The sequence below is a fragment of the Rattus norvegicus genome, chromosome 1 (assembly GCF_021556685.1).
Source record: "Rattus norvegicus strain SHRSP/BbbUtx chromosome 1, alternate assembly SHRSP_T2T, whole genome shotgun sequence".
Taxonomy (NCBI): Eukaryota; Metazoa; Chordata; class Mammalia; order Rodentia; family Muridae; genus Rattus; species Rattus norvegicus.
Genome location: NC_141534.1, coordinates 88,574,103 through 88,595,818, shown reverse-complemented (window position 1 = coordinate 88,595,818; position 21,716 = coordinate 88,574,103). Strand labels below are relative to the sequence as shown.

The following is a 21,716-nucleotide window of genomic DNA, read 5'->3' as shown; positions in this document are numbered from 1 at the left end:
GCGGCTTTCTCGGCTCGGCTGGTAGACGGCGCTGTAGGATCATCCACCTCTTGCTCATGCTCAGCCCTGGCCCCGACCCTCTCTTTAATTCTCCGGAATAGAGACTATACCCCAGCATCGCCAATTTTTCTGCAAAACTTTTGTGGTCGTGTCTGTCCGACAACGCCTCCCCCACTCACTCCGCTACCATCCATTTCTGCAATTCGCATCCAGACCTGAAGCTGCGTTTGGTTCCTAGCATTCTGGTGGAAGTGACCTCCAGCTATTCGGGCCTCCAGGGCCATGCTTGGGAAATCTTGATAGAGATCCAGCCCGGCAGCCCGCTCTTGTCTCTGTCAGCTAATTGTTTAGTCGGATGTTTGTTTATCCTGGAGTGGAGGGGGGAGGGTGCGCGGGGGTGGCTGCCCCCAGGGAAGCCTGTTTCCTGTCCTTGGCTTACTCAGCTACCACAGCCTGCTTAAACCCTGGAAAGAATTGCAGGGCTGGGAAGGCCCTGCCTGATGGTGCCTTCACCCAACAACAACACTTCCGAGCCCTCTCCCTTGTGGTCAGACGTGTTGGTGACATCTATGGTAATTGTGGGAGTGCTAGACCTGCACTCTTAAGCATAGGAAAGAATTAAGAGATAGGAATAACCAGGCTGCTGTGGTGGCACACGCCTTTATTTCTAGCATTCTAGAGGCAGAGACAGGCCAATCTCTCTCTCTCTCTCTCTCTCTCTCTCTCTCTCTCTCTGTGTGTGTGTGTGTGTGTGTGTGTGACATACTAGAGGAGCCAACTCCCTGATCCAATTTTTGAGACGTCTAAAACTATAAGAGTGCTCAGACAAGGACTTTTACCATTAGATTGAATGCCAGCTATTCTTTTTGTTTTGTATTCAATTAATTACTCATTAACATCTGTCTATATTTGGCTATTATTATTAATTATTATTATTATTATTATTGGTTGAGCTAGAGTCCATGTAGCCTGTGCTGGTCTGGAACTAACAATGTTGCCAAGGTAGACTTTGAACTTCTGATTCTCCTGCCTCTACCTCCAAAGGCCTGTGATTACAATATTACAAGTGTGTGCCATCGCACTCCATTTATGTGGTGCTAGGGACTGAACCGAGGACAGGCTACATAGGCACTCTAGCAGCTGAATGACAGCCCTCGACCAGGCTTCTCATTTATTAAAGTTCCAGGATCAGGCTATTCTGAGGGAGTGACGTCAACCCGAGACTTGAAGAAAAGGTGACAGGCTTCAAAAAGGAAAAACCTGAGTTCAGCGTGAGATACTGTCTTTTCACATATTTCCCAAGAGTGGGTTTGGTAGGGTTTTGTTTTTATTCTATGTGAATGATGGGTTTGCTTGCATGTATATCGATGTACCACATTCGTGCTTGGTGCCAGTGGAGGCTAGACGAGCGCATAGAGTCTTTGGAACTGTAGTTACAGATGGCTGTGAGCTGCCACGTAGGTGCTAGATATTGAACTCAGGTCCTTTGGAAGGTCATCCGGTGCTCTTAAGCACCACACCATTTCTCTGCCCTGCAAGGATCTTATAGTTTTCTGGACTCTGTTGTGGTAATGCATGCAGTCGTGTGATAAATAGGATTCGTTTTCTATCCAAAGTAGTTAGTCCAACAAAGGTCCACTTTTCCTAAACCTTCCTCTTTCCCTTTACCTAGTTGATGAGTCAGCCAATCATGTCAAATTGAGAATCTTGCGTTCCCATCAATGGGATAAGACAAAGTCGCCATCTCCATCAAGAATAAAAGACAAAAGCCATCTCAGCGTATGTTCAATAGCTGAGTTTAGATTTTGGTGCTCACACACAGACATGCTTTTATAGAAATTCATCTTTACAAGACATGGGTATTTTTTTACTTGCATGTCTGTGCAGTTTCTGGGGAGACCAGAAGAGGGCATCAGTTCCCCGGGTACTGGAGTTACATGCAGTTGTGAGCTGGAATAAAAGCTGAGTCTTTGGAAGAACTGCCAGGGGTCTTAACCTCTGATCCATCTTTACACCTCCCTGCAAGCACTGCGTTTGCAAACAAAAATAATAGTAATAATAATAAACTCTCTGGCTGAGTTATTTTTGCTTTGTTGTTGTGTTCTTTTGTGCAACTCCAACATCATTCTTTTCCAACACTCAGGAAGCAGAGGCAGAGGACTGTCACACATTGAATTCCAGTCTGAGCTACACAGTAAATTCCAGGGCAGCCAAGGATAGCTAGCGAGAAAAAATGTCAATGGAAATTATCTTTAGCCAGACGTGGTGGCACATGCCTTTAATTCCAGCACTCGGGAGGCAGAGGTGGATTTAGGTCAGTTCAAGGCCAGCCTGGTCTACAAAGCAAGTTGCAGGGCAGCAGCCAAGGCTACACAGAGAAACCCTGTCTCAAAAACCAAAAAGAAAACTAACTCTAATTTACTCGAGACACTCTGTGCTTAGGATGGAATGCAGTGCCTTGTGTATATATGCACGCCTTCTACAAATGACTTCTGTCCTCAGCCCCAGGCTGGCGAAGAACCCACTTTTAACTGTCAATCTCTTCAGCCTACACCACCGGAACCTGCCCTCCTAACAAACTTTAATGAGAGGCTTCATTTGTTGGGATGTTTTAAGATTTGAGCACATGTAATTTTATTTAGCAAGGCTTACTAAGTACTCAATACGTGGAAGTTATTCCCCTATACCCCACCCTCATTTAGAGACACAGTAGTCCTCCTTTAATTCCCTTGTTGCTTTCTGATGTATCAGTTACCCGTGGCCAGGAGGGAGATATAAATAAGAGATCACATTCACATTTCTCTCATTACAGCGTAATATATTCAAAGTTTTTCTATTATTGTGGTTAGTTCTTTACTAAGAGTAATTCATCAGCTTATAGATATCCATGTATAGGGGAAATCGCCCACATTTTACAGGGTTCTAGTAGTTCGAGGGTCCCATTGTGAATTGTACCCATAGGGACTATTATACCTCATTCGAGTCTCCATGCAACACTTTTTGAGTTCAGTATTGTTATCCCACTTTACAGATGAAAAGCCTGGAAAGAAGGGCAATGCTGAATCGGAAACCACGTGCTTACTTCATGCATTCCGCACACTGTAAGGCGCCGGGGAAGCCTGTCTTTAACAATCCATCCTTCCGGAGGGCTCCCAAAGGAATACAGGGTTAGAGGGGAGCCCTCTTACATCACCATTTCCCCTGCAAGCACCCAAAGTGACATGTGGTTTGCTGTCATTTGCCCGATGCTGACCTGGAGGGTAGGGCTGCAATGCAAGGCCTGTCCTCCTTCTGCCTGGGACCAAGCACTGGGTGAAATCACCGGTAACTTGTATCAACGCGCCTGGCCCACAGGTTTTTCTTCAGCGCCGGGGAAAGAGCACGTGCCCCCTGTCCCCGCCCACTCTTCCGGGCTGGCCAACGTAGAGCTTGGATTGGGCTGCGGGGGACCACGCCCCCTTGCCTTGCCCAATCGACTCCGTCGCTGGGTACGCTGCCTTCTTCACAGCCCCGCCTCGCCACCCCACGTTACGTCTATCTCTCCCACCCCCACCTCCGTTATCCCGAGGCTGCGGCTCGACTAGGCGAACCCAACTCCCTCTGCCTCCCATTGGCTAGTGAGGTCCCGCGCGAGCGGGATGGAGCCCTAAGTACCCGCCCTGAAGATCCAGGCCATGCCTCTCAGAGCTGGCTTTCTCCTGGAGCCGGCGCGGTGTGGGGAGGGGCAGTGGGGATCTGCTCCTGGTGCGCGCAACGTTGTGCGCGCCCCCTACAGGCCCCTCCCTCCCTTTGGTGGCTTTGCAGACTGCAACCGCCTCTGCGCAGGCGCACTAAACCCACCCCGCGCCCTCCTGTGCCAGTTCGCGGGTGTCCTCGCGCTGTGTGAATCTGGCGTCGCAGACGCTGGGGTAGCGGCATTTTCCTCAGGCGCGCACGCGCACTCGCACCCCCGGTGTCCGTGCGTGCCTGTCCTCCTGGGCTACTGTCCTCGAGGTGCGCTTGGCCCTGTGGGCCGTTATCCACCTTCCATCCCCCGCCCCAGCGCCTTTCGCCCCTCAGAAACGCACGCGCACTTGCGAGAGGGTCTCCAGCACGCGCACGGCCGCGGCGGCCGCAGGAAGGAGGCGACAACGCCGCCGCCGCCGCCATTGCGCGGGAGGGAGGGAGCGAGCGAGCGAGCGAGGCTGGTCCGCCCTCCCCCTGGTTCCCGCCCCTCCCCCCTTCCCCTCCCCGCCCCCCCGCCCCGAGGGAGAGCCGCGGCGCGGCGGGAGGAGGTGGAGGAGGCGGAGGAGGGAGCCCGCGAGGGAGGGTCCGCCCGGCCCCCCGCCGGAGCCGCCACCGCCGCCTCAGCCGCCTCAGGAACGAGTCGCTAGGGGAACATGGCGCCGGGCCCGCCGTCGCAGCGGCCGGGATCGCGGAGGCCGGGGCCGCGCTGAGGGCGCCCCCAAGGCTGGTAAGTGTCTCGTCGCTGGCAGAGGGGAATGTGGGGACGGGCGAGGCGCCGGGCGCCGCCCCGATGCGGGATCCAAGGGTGGGGGAAAAGGCGGGGACCGCAGGGCCCGGAGCCCGCGAACAATGGAGGAGCCGGAGGGGGAGGGGAGGGAGCGCCCCCCCAGCGCCCCGCGGTCCCCGCGTCCCGGCCGCTGCATGCCCGGGCCCGGCCCGCGCGGCCCGCCTTGCCCTTCCTATTCGCCACTGTCCCCGCAGCCCTGCAATCCCGGCGTCTGCCTCCTCACACGCCCCACCACGACCCGATGGGGGATCTCGGTGTCTCAGCCTCCACTTGAGATATCCGACTCCCAATTCTGAGCCGTCTCCTTTCCCACTTCCTACCCCCCCCCCCCCGACCCCTAGTCATACCCTTCACTACCTTTTGGAGTCCGATGTGCTCCTGGGACATCCTCCTCATTGACCCCTCTGTATCCCTTCTGACGCTCACTTTGGACATTCGTGGCCCTTCTACCTTACCTGTTTTCTGCTAGCATCACTTTTGGGGGGAAGTCCCCATCCTCCTCCTTTGGCCTATCTACTGTTATTATCCCTGCCTTAGAACATCTTGCATCCCCAGGAGCTGTCCCTTTAGGACCTGCGGTTCCACCTCCGTGGAGATCCATACTAGATGTCTGTTGATGTAGTCACTGCTCTGCTGCCCTCCTGGTCTCTGCTTTGGACATAATTCCTCCTCCCATTTGAGCCCAACTGCCCCAAATTTTTGCCCTGGCCGCAACACTGAACCTTCTGCACCTCCTTGGGAATGCCCCTAGGCTGCCTCTCCTACCGTTCTCAGATTTAGATGCTCCTTGCTCTCTTCCTTCTCTTCTCAGTGCTTGCTCCCGTTTTGCCATTCAGACCCTGTCCTCTTTTCCAGACCCTTCTGCCTGCCAACTCTGCCCCTGTGCAGGCGCTCTGATCTTGCATGCACTCCCCTGTGGTGCTTGGCTTTTTGCCTCCTCTTTTACCCCCTTTTCTGTCCCTTAGGGTGTCTAATTTTTGCCATTCCCTTTAGCAGATCTCTGCCCTAACGCCAACTCCACTCCGTTGTACTCTCTTTGCTCCTCTATTCTCGTTGAGTTTCTTCTTTCCCACTTTTATGTCAATGCCCCTCGGCTTCAGTCATTTGCTCCCTCTCCCCCCAAGCCCATCTCCAGGAAGTTCCTCTACACCAAGGAGTTGCTGCCTATGTCTTCCTTTCTCCTGGTGTGCCTCTGCACTTTAGATGTCTCTGACCCTGATGCCTATTTTGCCCTTTTCCTACAGGCTTTCCCCTTGTTTACTCTATTTGGTGCCCTTTCCTTATAGCCCCCTTTTGGAGCTGTCCATTTGTCTGCATATTTTTGAACTGTTTTAAACTTTACTGATGCTGTCTCTGTCAGAGTGACGGTCGTCAGCACTGATCTCCTTTCGTCCCACCTTTGGTCCCTCTTAATTCTAAGCCCTCCAACCCCCATTCAGCCTTTCACTGGACTTTTCTTCGTTCGATGACCTTGTCTTGCTCTGCCTCTCAGCCTCCTTTCAAGTCCTTTTCCTTAGTTCTAACCTGAAGGTATCATTCTTTTCTTATTATTCTTGTCTCCCCTTTCTTGGAGCCTACACGTTCTTGTATAGATGATCATTTTCTTTTGATATCCCAGTTCCTTTCTTCTTTTGCTTAACTCATATCCCACCTGCTTCTCAGGGTTCCCCATCCACTGCCAACCAGTTCTCCATTGAGGACATGCCCCTGTCTTAGGTCTGTCTTTTACCTGTTATGCATCTCTCAGCATTTGCCAGGGTAGGTTTAGCCGAGGTACTCTAGGCACAGATCCAGACTGCAGATTCTCTATGGAGTCCTGAGTGTTTTGAATTTTATCCTCAAAAATCCTCCTGAGATCTGAGAGAGAGAGAGAGAGAGAGAGAGAGAGAGAGAGAGAGAGAGAGAGAGAGAAAGAGAGGAGGGAGGGAGGGAGGGAGGGAGGGAGGGAGGGAGGGAGGGAGGGGTAGGGATTGATTGGTTGCAGCTCTCTGCAGTCTGGGAGTGTCTCCCCATTTCTCTGATTCGTATCAAGGTTAGTGGTGGTGGGTAGGATTTATCTATTGCTCCATTTGTATTCTCTTTGCTCCCTCTCTGGGCCTCACAGCTTTGTGCCCTTGGGGAAGGGGATTGCAGCTGCTCCAGACTATTCTTCTCCCTTCCCTCCTTGCCTCTGAGCAGTTGTAGACCGGTGTATGCTCTACACTCTCCCACCTCCACACCGCACACCAGCACACTCCCACCCAACCCCCAGAAGCATTTGGGAGTATGTTTTTCTCATAAACTGAAAAGTTATGTTCTTGTTTTACTCCAGGCCAGGGAAATGCCAGTTCTCAAGTTTTGCAGGTCCCAGGGGGTGCTGTGGCCACACTTGGTGTTTACAGACTAGTCTTCAGAAGCAGTAGTCTTGCCTTCTCCTCTGACCTTTGGTTAATGCTGTGACCTTGGGGTCAGATTAGACCCAGTAGGTTTCTTCCTTTTTCACCTATGCTCCTTGGAAGGCTCTAGCTTTCTGGTCTTCAAAATGGTGTGAGCGGGATTTGAAAAGCATTTCATGGTGGTTGTTGAAAGGAAGAGTGCCAAGTGTCACTCCGATTTCTGCCCACTGGTATAGCCAGCACTCCTGGCCACAGGAGCCCAGTGTGTCTGGGCAGATCCATGCTGCCTGTGCAGGGAACCAGTGGTGCGTTCTGACTTCCTCAGACTTATGAGGGACCTGGTTAGGTAAAGTTGGAGAGGGCTGCCAATTGCTGGCTGATAGAAGTGCATTTGGGATTGTTGTCTGAACTGTGCCTTTCCTGCCTTTTCTAATCCTGTGTTCCTCAAGCTCCTCAATGATTTTGTGGTGGGTATTCAGGAAATTGATTCAGAAGTAGAGGTAGCTTTTTACAGAAGAGCTATCTGACTATATTGTTCTTTAACTTGGGAGGGTGAGACCTTTGGTGTGTTGTAGGTTTATTTATTTCTTGAGTAAATCTAAATCAAAAGCCTGTTGTTGTTGTTGTTGTTGTTGTTGTTGTTGTTGTTGTCCTTGTTTTCTTCCCTGTGGCCTAGGGCAATTGCATATTAAGACAGCTCAGCTCTTCAGCTGTGAAGGCACATTTACTGGAAGGACTTTCTTAACTGAGCTATGATCAGACTGTTTATTTCAGCACCTGCTTAGAAATAGTTCTGTGTGAACACATTCAAAATAAAAAAATCTTCACTGTCATCTACAGAATTAGATCATTGACTCATCCAATGTTAGGGTATTTGTATACAAGAACATGGGGGTGGTGCATAATAGATCTGGGTGCTTTCCCTAGCTTTATAGAACTATAGGCTTTTTGGGTTTGGGTCTTGTCTCTTGTTCTTGTCAGTTATGTATTGTGTGGTTGGAAGCTGGGGTCTTGAACGTTGTTGCTAGGTTTGTTCTGCCGCTGAGCTGTAGGACTTTAAGCTTGAGAACAGTGGGGATTCTGATGCTTGTGTGCTTTCGTTTGTTTCTGATGGTGTTTCTCTGGCCTCAGGTCACAGCCTCCTGTATTCACTTTAGAGTTTGTGTACTCCGAGTCAATTCAAGCAGTTGTCTTATTTTTCATTCTTAATGTGGAGGTGACACCTACTTAAGAGTAGGAACAACTGTGTGCACAACACCACAACATGTGTTTCCAGAATCCTCCTAACACTGGCGGCCTAAAAAGTTCTGCATCAAAGCTGAGAATAGGAAGAGGATTGACAGAAAGAACAAAGAGCTGTTTTTTCTTCTACGCTGGGAACTAATGTTTCAGGACTGTCAGATTTCTCTGATGGTAGTGGAAGCTCCAATCCTGGAATTGACATTTGCTTTCGTGATGGAATTGGGTGCTACAGAAATGTGAGGTGGTAGCCTTGGCCTTATGGAACAGTTCTTTGCCAGTTGGGGCGGAGCGTGAAGCAAGATGGCAGCAGACAACTTTTTTCAATGCACTAGCATGTCTTCAAGGGCTCTTAGCCTGTCTAGAGTTTAGAACTGGCCCAGTGAGAGTCCTTTCTTAGTCCCTCCCCCTCTTTAAAACTAACCTTTCTTTATGCTCATGACTCTTTTTTTCTTGCTCATTGCTTTCTTTTTTTAATTGGCTTGATGATGCCTCAGGACAAATAACAAGTCAGAAACTCATTCTTCTTCATACTAGACAGATTGGTGTAGGTGTCTGGCCTGAATAGTGAGTGACTTTTGGAAAAGGACAGTTGGAAAGGGTGCAGGTTGCATAGTGGACAGTTGTAGCCTCATGGCTGTGTATGAGGTTGGTCTTCCCGAGACTCTACAGCAGATTAGCTCATTATAGCTGGAGGTGGGCAAGGTAACCTTGGTCTGATGTCTCTTGAAAGGTGTTGAACCTCTTGTAGGCCCTCCTTGTGATTTTGTAGCACTGTTGTCATTTGCCACCTGGCAATCTAAATAGTGTCTTTTGTTCATTTACTTTTATTTTTTTGAGACAGGATCTCACATAGCCCAGGCAAGCCTCTATCTGGATAGAGGTAGGTATCTGGATAGATCTGAGGGTAGCTTTCAAGTCATCTCTCTGCTTCTGTCTCCAAAATTCTGGGATTGCAGGTATGCACTACCACATCTGGTTTAATTTATCAAATCCATGTGACTTTTCATCAGTCATTTACTTAACTTACTTAAATTTTCTACCTTTCACAAACCCCAAAGATTATTTTGCCTGTAGATGGAAGGTGAGTAGCAGAAACACTGCCTTGGGCCCTGGAGTTTTGTGCCGTTGTCTAGAGTATCAGTGCAGCCTTTGCAGGTGGGAAAGTAAAAGGCTTGCCTGGGGTCATGTGGTAGGCTTCTACAATAGTACAAGAGCACTGGACAGAAGAGTGGGGGCCTGCCTTCTGTCAAGGCCGTATTGTAATTAATTAGGATTGGGGACAGCTTGCTCCTCCACTGGGCTGGATATCACTGTCTGAAGTCCGAAGTCCAGCCCCGATGGTAGACTCCATTCAGTAGAACAAACTGTGTTGGAAGAGCTGGGGTTAGTGCTCAGTACCTGGGGCTGTGCTAGGATTCCCCTCTTGTCTTTGTCATGTACTAAAACAGAATTGAGATAGGGCCTTTCCTGGGCTTACCTTTGTGGATACTTTTTTTCAATGGAAAATAAATACTGCCATTTTCTAAGCCATTCATATGGAAATTAGTTTATAACATGGGGGTGGGGGGTTCTCCAGATTGTATTAGCTACATAACTCAGCTTACACCTCTTTTATAAAATGGTAGGGAATTTTTCAAGCTGAGTCATTGTTGACCTAGGCTCTCAAATAGCAATGGTCTGAATAGTACTTGAATTACTGGTATTAAGAAGTGCAAACAAATCATTCGTGTTCATCTTCCCAAAAGTTTATTTCTATTTAACTTTTTTTTTTTTTTTCTTTTCTTTTTTTCGGAGCTGGGGACCGAACCCAGGGCCTTGTGCTTGCTAGGCAAACGCTCTACCACTGAGCTAAATCCCCAACCCCTCTATTTAACTTTTAAAACAATACTTTATCAGACTTTATCTATAAAGAATTCTTGAAAATAAATGGGCCCCTGTCAGTCTGATACTGAACACCTCTGAGCTTAGAGGAGAACTCGGTCCACTTGGCCATGAAACACCATCACAAGATTGTCATACTTTTGCTGGAACTAGCCAACCTGCCGAACTCCGCACCTTCCCTTAGGAGTGCAGTGCTGCTGTGCTGTGGCCTCTGCAGCAGCTGTGTCTTGTGCTTGTGCTCCTCCTCGGGCCTGCCCTCTTCCTGACCACTGTAGTGAAATTGAGCCATTGACAGAAAGCTTTGCACGCTGTAAAGAAATATCGAGGGCTGGAGAGATGGCTCAGCGGTTAAGAGCACTGACTGCTCTTCCAAAGGTCCTGAGTTCAATTCCCAGCAACCACATGGTGGCTCACAACCATCTGTAAAGAGATCCGATGCCCTCCTCTGGTGTATCTGAAGACAGCTATAGTGTACTTATATATAATAAATGAATAAATCTAAAAAAAAAAAAAAGAATAATTAAAAAAAAAAAAGAAATATCGACAAAGCCAACCAGAGTGGCACACACCAGTAATCTTGGTGCCTGAGATGTGGAGGGAGTAGGAGATGATGTTTAGGGAAACCTCAACAGTTCAAGGCCAGCCTGGGCTACTACAAGAATCCTATCTCACCCCCCCCCCCCCCAAAAAAAAAAGGAGGAAAAAAAAAAAACCAAACCAACTAGAAAAGGAAACTCCTATCCTGACCCTTTGACTTATCAACTATGTGATTTAGGAAAGTTGTTTTTCCTTCTTGCAGAATAAAGGAATTGTATCTGCTGGCTCCTACTCTGCCGTATTGTCAACATAGTGAGAAATTTGGACATTTCTATTCCAGATTCAAATCCAGATATCACAAAATTAGGTAAAATTAAGTTTGTCTTACAGAAAGAAGGTACAAATGTTTGGCCAAGTACTGACTGCTTAACTCCATAGTTTTTTAGGAGACAAAAAGATAAAGTACCTCTTGAGTGTGTCTTTTTGGTGCTGGGGAGGAACCCAGGAAAACATGCTATTGGGCATGTGCTCCATTGCTGACTTAGAGCCTCAGCCAAGATTTTCTCTTGAGAATATTTTTAGGCAACTGGAAATGTATAGAGAGACTATTGCCATCATTTGTTGACTTACAGCTAAAAAATAAAAAATATGAGGTGAGTGTGTAGGCTCACTGGTAGTCTTTTGTCTGGCATACGTCTGGTCCTGAGTTCCATTTCTAGCATAGCGGTTAGCTAATATAAAACATTAAAAAGTACATGGAAATGCAGGTGTTTGGATAGAAAACACTGCTCCTTAGTTTTGTTTCATTGCTGACTATAATTACTACATTTGTTCATTTATTTGTGTGTGTACACACGAGTATGCGTGCATGTACATACTGCACCTGTTCATGCCGTGGTACATATGGAAGTCGGGACACTTTATGAGTCAGTTATCTTCTACCATGTTGGACTTAGGGATTGAACTTAGTCAAACTCAGGTTGTCAGATTTGGCAGAAAGTTCCATCATCCACTGGGCCACCTTGCTAGCCCAGGTTACTATAATTATTTAGTAACTCTGAGTTGCAATTGGAAAACAGGGTTGGGGTTAGAATATGTTAGTCAGCTGAAGCTAATGTATAGCCTTCCCACATGCAGAAGATTGATTTAAGATTGATTTATTCTTGCAGAGGACCTGGGTTCTATTAGTAGCATCCACATGATAGCACACAGCCATCTGTAACTCAGTTCCAGGGATCCAATTCCCCCTTCTGGCCTCAGTGGGCACCAGACACACATGGTGCACAAACATACATGCAGGCAAAACTTCCAGACACAGAAAATGAAAATTTAGGAAAAAAATACATGTGCAATTGCATTGAACATTTTCCAATCTGCATTTAAGCAATAGGTCAAAATCATGTTATCTCTTGGAGCCTGTGTTGGGTGTGAGACAAAAGAAAATGATCTCTGTTAATGCCATGGGTAATTAAAGAGGACTCTTTGCTCAGTAACACACTGATTGCATATAAACGAAAGTCGGTACTGCATTAACACAAGATTATTGGGGTTTTGAATGCTGTGTCTTCAGCAGAATGGGTCAGAGCAAGAGGACCACCTGGAGTGGGAGTGGGACAGGGTCCTGACCCTGGAGAGTGACACCACTTCCTTTATTCTCAGAAATGCCTATTAAGGTAGCAGAGGGAGCAGTGGATTCTGCTCTTGATGATCACCTTCTCCATGACTTGAAATCCCAGTGTAGGGGTTGGGGATTTAGCTCAGTGGTAGAGCGCTTGCCTAGGAAGCGCAAGGTCCTGGGTTCGGTCCCCAGCCCCCCCCCCCCCCCCAAAAAAAAAGAAATCCCAGTGTGTCTTTTTTTAAAGTGACTTTTTTTTTTTTTTTTTTTTTGGTTCTTTTTTTTTCGGAGCTGGGGACCGAACCCAGGGCCTTGCGCTTCCTAGGCAAGCGCTCTACCACTGAGCTAAATCCCCAACCCCCCAGTGTGTCTTTTTAATATTGCTGGATTCTAAGAAATTCTGATTGATCAGTTGAATGCAGATAAAAAATCTTTTGAAAAATGAAAAAGGGAGGAGCCCCACCTGTTGGCCTGTGCCCAGTATTAAGCCACTAAGATTGGAAAATGGGTTGTAGTTTTTGGACTTGTGATGTGTTGATAAGAAATACTTACTCTCCTGTGCACAGGTCTTTGTAAGTTGTTGTTGCTGTTATTGTTACTCTTTTGGGTGGTGGGTTTGAGAGTACCTCTGTATATGTGCTCCACAGCCTGATGACTGGAGGACAGTGACATTTGGTTGGTTCTCCAGAACTAGAGGTATAGAGGGTATAGGCCTCGAATATGGGTACTGGGAACTAAACCCAGAGCCTCTACAAGAGTAGCAAATGCTCTTAACTACTAGCCTCAACAAATGGTATATAAATTGACACACACACACACACACACACACACACACACTAGTGCTGGCTAACCTGAAACATACTTTGGTAGAATTTGGTAGCTTTCAGCACACAGTGACCCTTCTGTCTTGGCCTCTTAAATGCTGGGGTTAAAGGTGTGTGTCACTATGCCAGACACTCAGGCACAATTTTAAGAGTTATGCAGTCATGGATGTATATATAGTTACCTGTTTAATTAATTAACTAAGTAATGGTTTTTTGAGTCAGATTCTCTGTGTAGTCCTGGCTGTCCTAGAACTCACTCTATAGACCAGACTGGTATTCAACTCAGAGATCCCTCTGCCTCTGCCTCCCCAGTGCTAGGATTAAAGGTGTGCACTACCGCTGCCACCACCACCAAAATTAATTTTGAGGCAAGGATCTCAATATATAGTTTGGCTAGCCTCCTGGTCCAGATGCCTCCCACCAGCCCCTTGAATTTTGGAATTACTAGCCACTACACTGAGTTATTTGCACTATCAATCTAGGCTGAGAAACAGAGATACAAACTATGATCCTGTATGAACATATTGAGTATTGTGATGTTTATAAATTTAGAAGATGAAAATCTAAATGTTTCGACCTTACGGGGATTATTATGAAAAAATATGAAGTCATTTTAAAAGTATGTTTTTCAAGAATATTTGACATGGGAAAGTGCACATAAAATTAAGAGTGTGTTGGGGGCACGGTATAGAGCTATATACAGGGTGAATCTAGTTAAAACATACGTGGGAAAGAACTGAAAGAAGCCACGCAGAAGTGCTGTTTGAGCTAGCTTTGTTGTAGAATTTGCAGTAAGGAACCACTGTTTTTCCTGCGTTGTAAATTGTGTGTGTGTGTGTGTGTGTGTGTATGTGTGTATTTTAAAGATTATGTGTATGAGTGTTTTACCTTCATATATGTCTGTACACCACATGCATGCCCAATGCCCAAGGAAAGGGTATTAAATCTGAAACTCGAGTTACAGATGGTTGTGAGCCAACATGTGGGTGCTGGGAACTGAACCTGTGTCATGAGCAAGGTCAGCAAATTCCCTTAAGGGAAGGCTTCACTTAACCCTGGAACTTGATGTGTCCATAAGGCTGGCCTCAAACTCAGACAGATCTGCCTGTCTGCTTCTGCATCAGGTCTGCTGGGATTAAAGCTCAGCCAGTATGTCTGTGTACCCATGCCTGCCTGGTCTAAAGATGATTATAAACTGCTATGTATGTGCTGGGAACTAAAACTGTATCTTCTAGAAGAACTGCCAGTGCTCTTAGCTACTAAATCATCTTTCCGCCCCCCCCCCTTTTTTTTTCTTTTTTCTTTTTTTCGGAGCTAGGGACCGAACCCAGGGCCTTGCGCTTGCTAGGCAAGTGCTCTACCGCTGAGCTAAATCCCCAACCCCCCCTTTATTATATATATATTTTAACAATGGCAGTAGTTTTTTTGCGGGGGGAGGTGCTGTGCAGTCATGCCACTGTGCATGTGTGGTGATTGATGAACAGCATTTTGGAGTACTTTTTCTTTTCTTGGAGAGTGGGACTTGAGACAGTGTTTCTCTGTGTAGTTTCGCTGTTCTGGAACTCATTTTATAGACCAGGCTGGCCTTGAACTTAGAGAACTGCTTGCATCTGCCTCCCATTGCTGTGTTTACATTGGTGTACCACCAAGCCCAGCTATTTTTTTTTTTTATTCCTGATTTTAGAAAAAAAAAAAAAGTTAACAAGTCAGTGTACCGTATGTTTTTCTATATAAAATTGAAAGGAAAATTATGCTGAAAAACAAATTAAGGAGATCTTTTGGACTCTAGTCCCTCCAGGGCAGACACTGTTTCTCATAGAGTAATCAAATTAATTATTAACAATAGCCACTGCTTACTTTGTACCAGTGGCTGCTAAGTAAGTCCTCCTCTCTTCCTCACAATCACCCTCGCAAGTGGGGGTTATTTCCAGCTTCTAGGTGGGGAACTGAGACACATGAGTGAGGAACTGGCCTAAGGCTACCTGGTCAACCATCCTGTATGGAAAGCTTCTTTAGTCTGTCTTTCCCTTTCCAGAATGTTCTGCACAGTGATCTCTCCCAGAGATGAAGAGAGCTAGAGTCACTTTGGCTGCTGGCAGTTGGAGCATAGTTCTGCCCAGTAAATCCCCTGTATGTTCTTGATTCAAGGAGAGTCAGGTCAAAGTCAGGAATAGCCATGAGGTTAATTGTCTTTTTCATATTTTGGGGTGCTTTAATGGTAGTAAGTACAGTGAGGAGACAAGGAGATGCTCTAGGCTTTGAACTGGAGATCCTCCTGCCTTAGCCTCTGAAGTGTTGGGATTACAAGAATGTGTTACCCAACCTGTGTCTTCTCTTTTTTGTGGGCCAAAAATGTGTTTAAAGAGTTAAGTAATTTAAATAAATAACACAGAAAGCTCTAGGGGGTGGAAATGGATGGATCTTGAGTTCAGGTTCATCCTCAACAGGCTCGGGAGTTCAGGCCTGCCTGAGCTGGAGATCCTGTTTCCAAAAAAATGTTACATAGTTGTACTTAATATCTAATCTCTTTAATTCTATCTATTCAAATAATTTACATGGTTAGAAGCTGCTAAACAGGAGAAGAGAGCAGGCTGGTTCTTTGTAGCTCATGGGTAGGAGAACAAGTTTTATTTAATCTTTTACCTCATTCAGCCACTGTTTGGGTGATGAGAAGTTAAGGGTACCAGTTACACAAATTGAGTGTCCTTCTTGCTGAGTATGTGGGCCACTGAGGAACAAAGGCCCCTATTCCCTTACAGGTAACACAAGGAGCACACTGTTTCTATACCAGAAAGTACAGATTTGCGAGACCAGTGGCCTGATTCTTTCTTCCTGATCTTATCTTAAAGAATTAAGTGTGACTAAACATTTCAATGCAAGAATGCATTGACTGGGGCTAAGACAGATTTCATCTGAGGAAAAAAATTTTTTTAGGAAGCTGGTTGGGTTCATGTTTCTTTTGAATAAGGACTAACTTGGGCCAGTGTATAGGTGAGTGGTAGAGCACTTGCCTGTGCACAGGTCTGATTTCCATTCCCAGCACCACAGGGAAAAAAGAATGATTTGGAAATCATGTTTCCCACATTGGCTTTTATTGTAACTATTTAACAGAACACCATATGCACAGCAATGCAGGTTTATTGGCCACTAGTTTTTGCTCATAAGGGCTAGTTCCAGAAGACCTGATTGATGGTCACTTGCAGTGTTGAGGGGGTGTGTGACCAGGAAACTGCAAAGTTTGAGGCTGGGAGTGGAGGTATATATATACCTTTAATCTGCACTCAGAAGGCTAAGGGTCTTGAGTTGAGGTTAGCCTGGACTATATATTTTCTACTGTAAATTAAAACAATAATAATAAAGGCTGGGTGGTGTTGTATAACTTTACTCATTATTGGCAGAGGCAGGCAGAGCACTAAGGAATGAGACCCTGTTTCTAAAAAATAAAGTAAATAATAAAAAACAAATACAAAAAGACTTTGGGCAGCTCTGCCAGTTAGTTTTGGTCCCAAGACAAGAACCTAGGGCCTCAAGATTCATACCTGCAGCTCACTGCATTATTTTTATTTCTAGAGCAGGCCTAATGAATAATCTTGAGTTTAGTGTTTGTTGACTAAAAATGGTGAGTGTTGGACATGATGATGTCCACCTCTAAATCTCAACATGTGGCAGGTAGAGGTAGGAGAATTAGAATTCAAGATCAGCCTTGTTTGCATGAGATCCTGTCTCAAAAAAAAGGTGTTGGATACGATCTGGAGAATTAACTCACTTAATAGAGTGTTCACCTAACACATACAAAACCTAGGTTCTAATGCATAAAAATCAGGCATTTGAGTTTGAGGCCAGCCTGGGCTACAAGAGACCCTGTCATTGTTATGCCATCCCCTTTTCCTTTTAAGGTCTTGAGCTAAGACCTAGAGAGGATGCAGTCTTGAGTACTTTGGTTCTTTTATTAGAGTATTGGGCTTCCTCAAACTGTTCAGGAACATTTTCTCTGCTGTTTTCAGTTGCTTCTTACATGGGACTGGTTATTTTTATTGTGAGTTGTATATAAAACGGGCTCGGGGTTGGGAATTTAGCTCAGTGGTAGAGCGCTTGCCTAGAAAGTGCAAGGCCCTGGGTTTGGTCCTGAGCTCCGAAAAGAAAGAAAGGGGGAAAAAAAAACCAAAAACAAACAAACAACAACAACAACAAAAAAAACCAGGCTCAATACTGACTGCCTACTTAATCTTTCACCCTCATGGACTCTGTAAAGATGGGAAACCCTTGAGCTTGTGGAGAGGAAAGGCACTGTAGGAATGTCCAGATAAGGATTAGGTTGCCCCAGGCTGGATTTGCTGCTGTAAGTGGAGCAGACCTGCTGCTGAGCTTGTTATCTCTTAGTCTTTGCAACAGCTGTCTCTGCCCCCAGGTTGCAGCGACTTTTGGGGTCTTATCAGCAAGTATCTTATATTTGGAGATGTTAACTCCAGGTCACAGGCCAAGTATCAGTTGTAACTGTGTGTCCAGACCTTCCAGCCTTAGGCTGGGCCTCAGCCACTTTCTCTCTCAGCAGGCTGTAGCCTGCACAAGGCCCTGTCCGTTCCCTCTCACCTAAAGCTGAATCCTCTTAGGCACGACAAACTTCTCGTGACTCAGCTACCTCCTGGGAAGAGCAGAGCAGAGCGGAGCAGATCATAATGCCCAAGTGACTATTAATAGGGTCTCAGTGCAAATTCAAGCTCTAATGGTGGGTTTGGGAAGCGTGGAAGAGTGAATGCCTGCCTAGGTCATGGTCCGTGTTCACCAAATGCCTTTGTTAATTGTATGATGCCTGGAGTTGCCTCTTAAGGACCAACTGAGAGGTTGGTGGTGGGAAAGTTTACCAAACACAAGTCCCTGTAATTTGTTCAGGAAGGGGCTGGGGGAGAAAGTAGGCTCAAGGGTCAGACTAGAAATAGTATTTCCGGGGTTGGGGATTTAGCTCAGTGGTAGAGCGCTTGCCTAGGAAGCGCAAGGCCCTGGGTTCGGTCCCCAGCTCCAAAAAAAAAGAAAAAAAAAAAAAAAAAAGAGTATTTCCTAAGAAAGTTGAGGGACTTGCATGGACATATGGAGGTGTATGTTTTTTTGTTTGTTTGTTTTAAAAGATTTATTTACTTAAAGTATATGAGTACACTGTAGCTGTCTTCAGACACACCAGAGGAGGGCATCGGATCCCATTACAGATGGTTGCGAGCCACCATGTGGTTGCTGGGAATTGAACTCAGGACCTCAGGAAGAGCAGTCAGTGCTCTTAACCACTGAGCCATCTCTCCAGTCCCGGAGGTGTGTGTTTTTAAGTCTTGCTTTACATGACAGCAGCAAAAATATGCAGTGAAATACTTAGGATTCTTGACAGTGTCCCTCTATGTTACCTTAAAATATATTATTACTATCAATAACTAACAGGGTATTTATGAGGAGTGTAGGCAGTGGATGAAAAGTAATTGCATATAGAAGCAATCACTTAAGAGGAATTACTGTTTCCAGGAGTATTGGCTGGATGTCATATGTGAAATGTACTGTGCTTGCTTGCAGAAGTCCAAGGAATCTTGTATCCTGTGTCTTTTCCACTTTTAGTCTCACTGTAAGCCATTGGGGTCACAGGAAAACACTTTGATGGTTGTTTTCCCATGGTTTAAATTTCTCAGGGCTTGGGGCTGGAGAGATGGGAAAGTGGTAAAGAGTACTTGCTGCTTTTCCAGGGGCCCCAAATGGCCTTGCAAGTTCCAGAGGTTTTGTTGCTCTCTTGTGGCATCTATTGGCACTGCATGCACATGGTGTATATACAATAAAAATAAGTCTTAAAACACCAGAAGAACCCTCAAGGGCTTCTACGTGATCTGCAGAACCCTTAGCAGTTTGCCCTGCCCTGGTCTGTCCTGCCCTCCCTAACTTATACTTTCCCAGCTAGATCCCTGTTCTCATCTAAGGAGAGCCACCAGGGCTCAAGAGCAGTGTTCTTTCTCTGCTAGTGTCTGGTGAGCTGGCTCTTCTTTCTAAAGTGCCTTCTTAGTCCTGCTTGGTGAGTTCCCTGCTTGTCCTTTAGCAGCTCAGGGGTCCATGTTTTGAGATCTCTAATGTTTGGATTTTCTCAGCCCTGTTCATGAATTCTAGTGGTGGTTCAGCATATATTACTTGTTTCAATTCAGTGACATGTTCATGGGGTTCCATGTCAGTAGTCAAAAAGCACCCTGTGCTATTATTCCCTTGCCACTGTCCCCAGAGGAGTGTTTGTTTTTTACAGCTTCCTGCTATTCCATTAGACAAGTACATTACTAGTGCGCTCCCAGTTAGTGCTAGGGAGAAAACTTGAATGTGTCATTTGCTATCCACTAGAACTCTGAGGAATGTTCGCTCGCTCGCTCGCTCGCTCGCTCGCTTGCTCGCTCGCTCGCTCGCTTGCTTGCTTGCTTGCTTGCTTGCTTGCTTGCTTGCTTGCTTGCTTGCTTTGAAACAGGGTCTCACATAGTCTAGGATGGTTTTGAACTGGCTATATAGTGGATAACCTCTGATATTCCTTCCGCTACCTTAGAAGGAGAGTATAAGTGTGTATTGTACTAAGATCTACACTGCTGGAAACCAAATGCAGGGCTTCCTGCATGCTAGGCAAACACTGCACTCCCAGTTCCTTTTATAGTCTATGGATAGTCTTACCCTACAGTGCAGGTTGGCTTGAAACTCAAAGTAATCCTTGTCTGTCCTCCCAAGTGCTAAAGTTGTGAGCCACCATACCTGGCTCTCCTTTGTTTGATAACCACACACCGTCTTCTCTCTTTTTAGGGTCTCTGTGTAGTCTTGGCTGTCCTGGAACTCACTATTTAGATCAGGTAGCCCTCAAACTCAAAGAGATCTACCTGCCTCAGTTTCTGCCTCCCAAGTGCTGAGACTAAAGGCATATATACTTCGTCTGGCCTGACTTTCCCTTCTGGAGGTAGGTTTCTTTGTTCTTGTTGTTAGTGTTATTTTATTTAGTAAAGTGCCTGGCATGTGAGTGCTTAATTGGGACTGGTTCCTTTTGTTGTTGTTTCCTTGTCAGTATTGGGGATTGAACCTAGCATATCATGTGTGCTAGGGTGTCTCTTGAGGCCTGAATGAAGGATAAAGTATTTTGGCTGAGGAAACTGGCACCAGAAACTAACTACCTGGGTACCCAAGGCCTGCAGTAAACCTCCAGCTTGCAGCACATCTGCAGGTGCACTCTTGACTACCGGCTTAGAGCCCACAGGACATGTTGGAAGGGGTCTGTTAGACAGAAGGAGACTTCACAAAATCCCCTCCTAATACAGCAGTCTGCACAACATCCCTCTTCCCTGGGAGCTCACCCTTAGGGAAAGAAACCCTTTGAGGTTTCATCCAAAGAAACTAGATCCTCCAAGCTACATAGATGACTATAATAATAACAGACAGCTCTATGCCCTCTCTGTCTGCCAGGCACAGTGCATGCAACACATATCCTTGTGAACTTGATACTGTGTTTGCTCCCATTTCTCAGATGAGGAAGCTGAGGCAATGTGAATAGGTGGCATAGCTGAAGGGTTCAGGGGCAGGTAAAGACTTGTTTTATTATTATGAGGTGACAATTTGATCTGCACTAAAGGTGCTCAGGTGGTAAGAGTATGGCCTTTTGGTGTGTTACCTTGATTTGTAGCAGAGCTACTTGTTAAAGATCTCCAGAATAACCATCAGCTAATTTCAGTTCTCTCTTCCCTCCTATTTTGTTGTGGGGGCCTAATTGGACTTTTTAATGTAATTTCATTTGTGTGGGGGTGTATACGTGTGTTTAACCAGCATTTTATATAACCCAGGCTGGCCTCAAACTCACTCTGTAGCTGAGACTACACTTGAATTCCCGATCTTTTGCCTTTGCCTATTAAGTGTTGGACTTACAGGTATAGCTAGCTATGCCTGGCTGTTAGGCTTTGTTTTTGGTTTGTTTTTCACATTTAATCTCAGCATACCTCAGCCAAGTTAGAGTCTGTTGCTTATTCATTTCTCTAATACCTCCTTGAAATGTTTGTTTGTTGGGTTTTCGAAAGCTATGGTATTTGTGATGCTACAATGCCAGTGGCTTGTGTTATCAGCATACTCTGGAATGTATATTCTTATGCCTGTCTCCTTATTCCCCTACCTCCACCTGCATTTTCAAGTTTGAATTAGCACCTGGACTTGTTTTATGTACAAAGGGATTGAGCCCAAGACCTTACGTAAGCTAGGCAATTGCTGTGCCATTAGACTATAGACTCATCCCATTGATTGGTTTGATTGATTTTTGTTTTGAAATAGGGTTTCTATGAGTTGTTTGGTATGGCCTTGAATTTATTCTGTAGCTTAAGCAGGCCTTCAACTTCTCATCCTCCTGCCTCAGCTTTCTAAGTAGTTGGTATCACAGGCCCATGCTTGACAGTTAGGGCTTTTTGTAACATAAGCCATGCAATAGTGTCCTCTGCATTGTCACCTGTCAGTTTCTGCAATGTCACTAGTAGGACAAAGAAGCCAAGATTTTAATTTTATTTAATTTTGACTAACGACTATTAAAATGACCAAAGAACTAGAGAATGTGGTGGAGTCTGGATGATATATGCATAAAAGACAGCCCTCGCCTCCTTTTTTTTCTTCTTCCTACTTCCCTCTCTTCTTTCCCTACCTCTCTTCCCCAGTTGCAGCTCTGGAGAAGGGCTGCCTTCTTTTTTTTTTTTTTTTTTTTTTTTTCT

General features: G+C 45.9%; 1 protein-coding gene across 5 annotated transcripts in view; it reads left to right on the top strand.

Annotated features, from left to right (window-relative positions):
• Window positions 1-3,951: 3,951 nt before the first annotated feature.
• Window positions 3,952-21,716, top strand: part of Arhgap35 (Rho GTPase activating protein 35) — a 116,862-nt gene continuing 99,097 nt past the window's right edge. For 3 of the 5 annotated variants that reach the window (XM_087551855.1, XM_087551856.1, XM_087551858.1), the window contains exons 1-2: window positions 4,241-4,453; window positions 19,786-19,936. The gene's annotated coding sequence lies outside the window, so the exon portion shown is untranslated. 5 annotated transcript variants of the gene reach the window in all.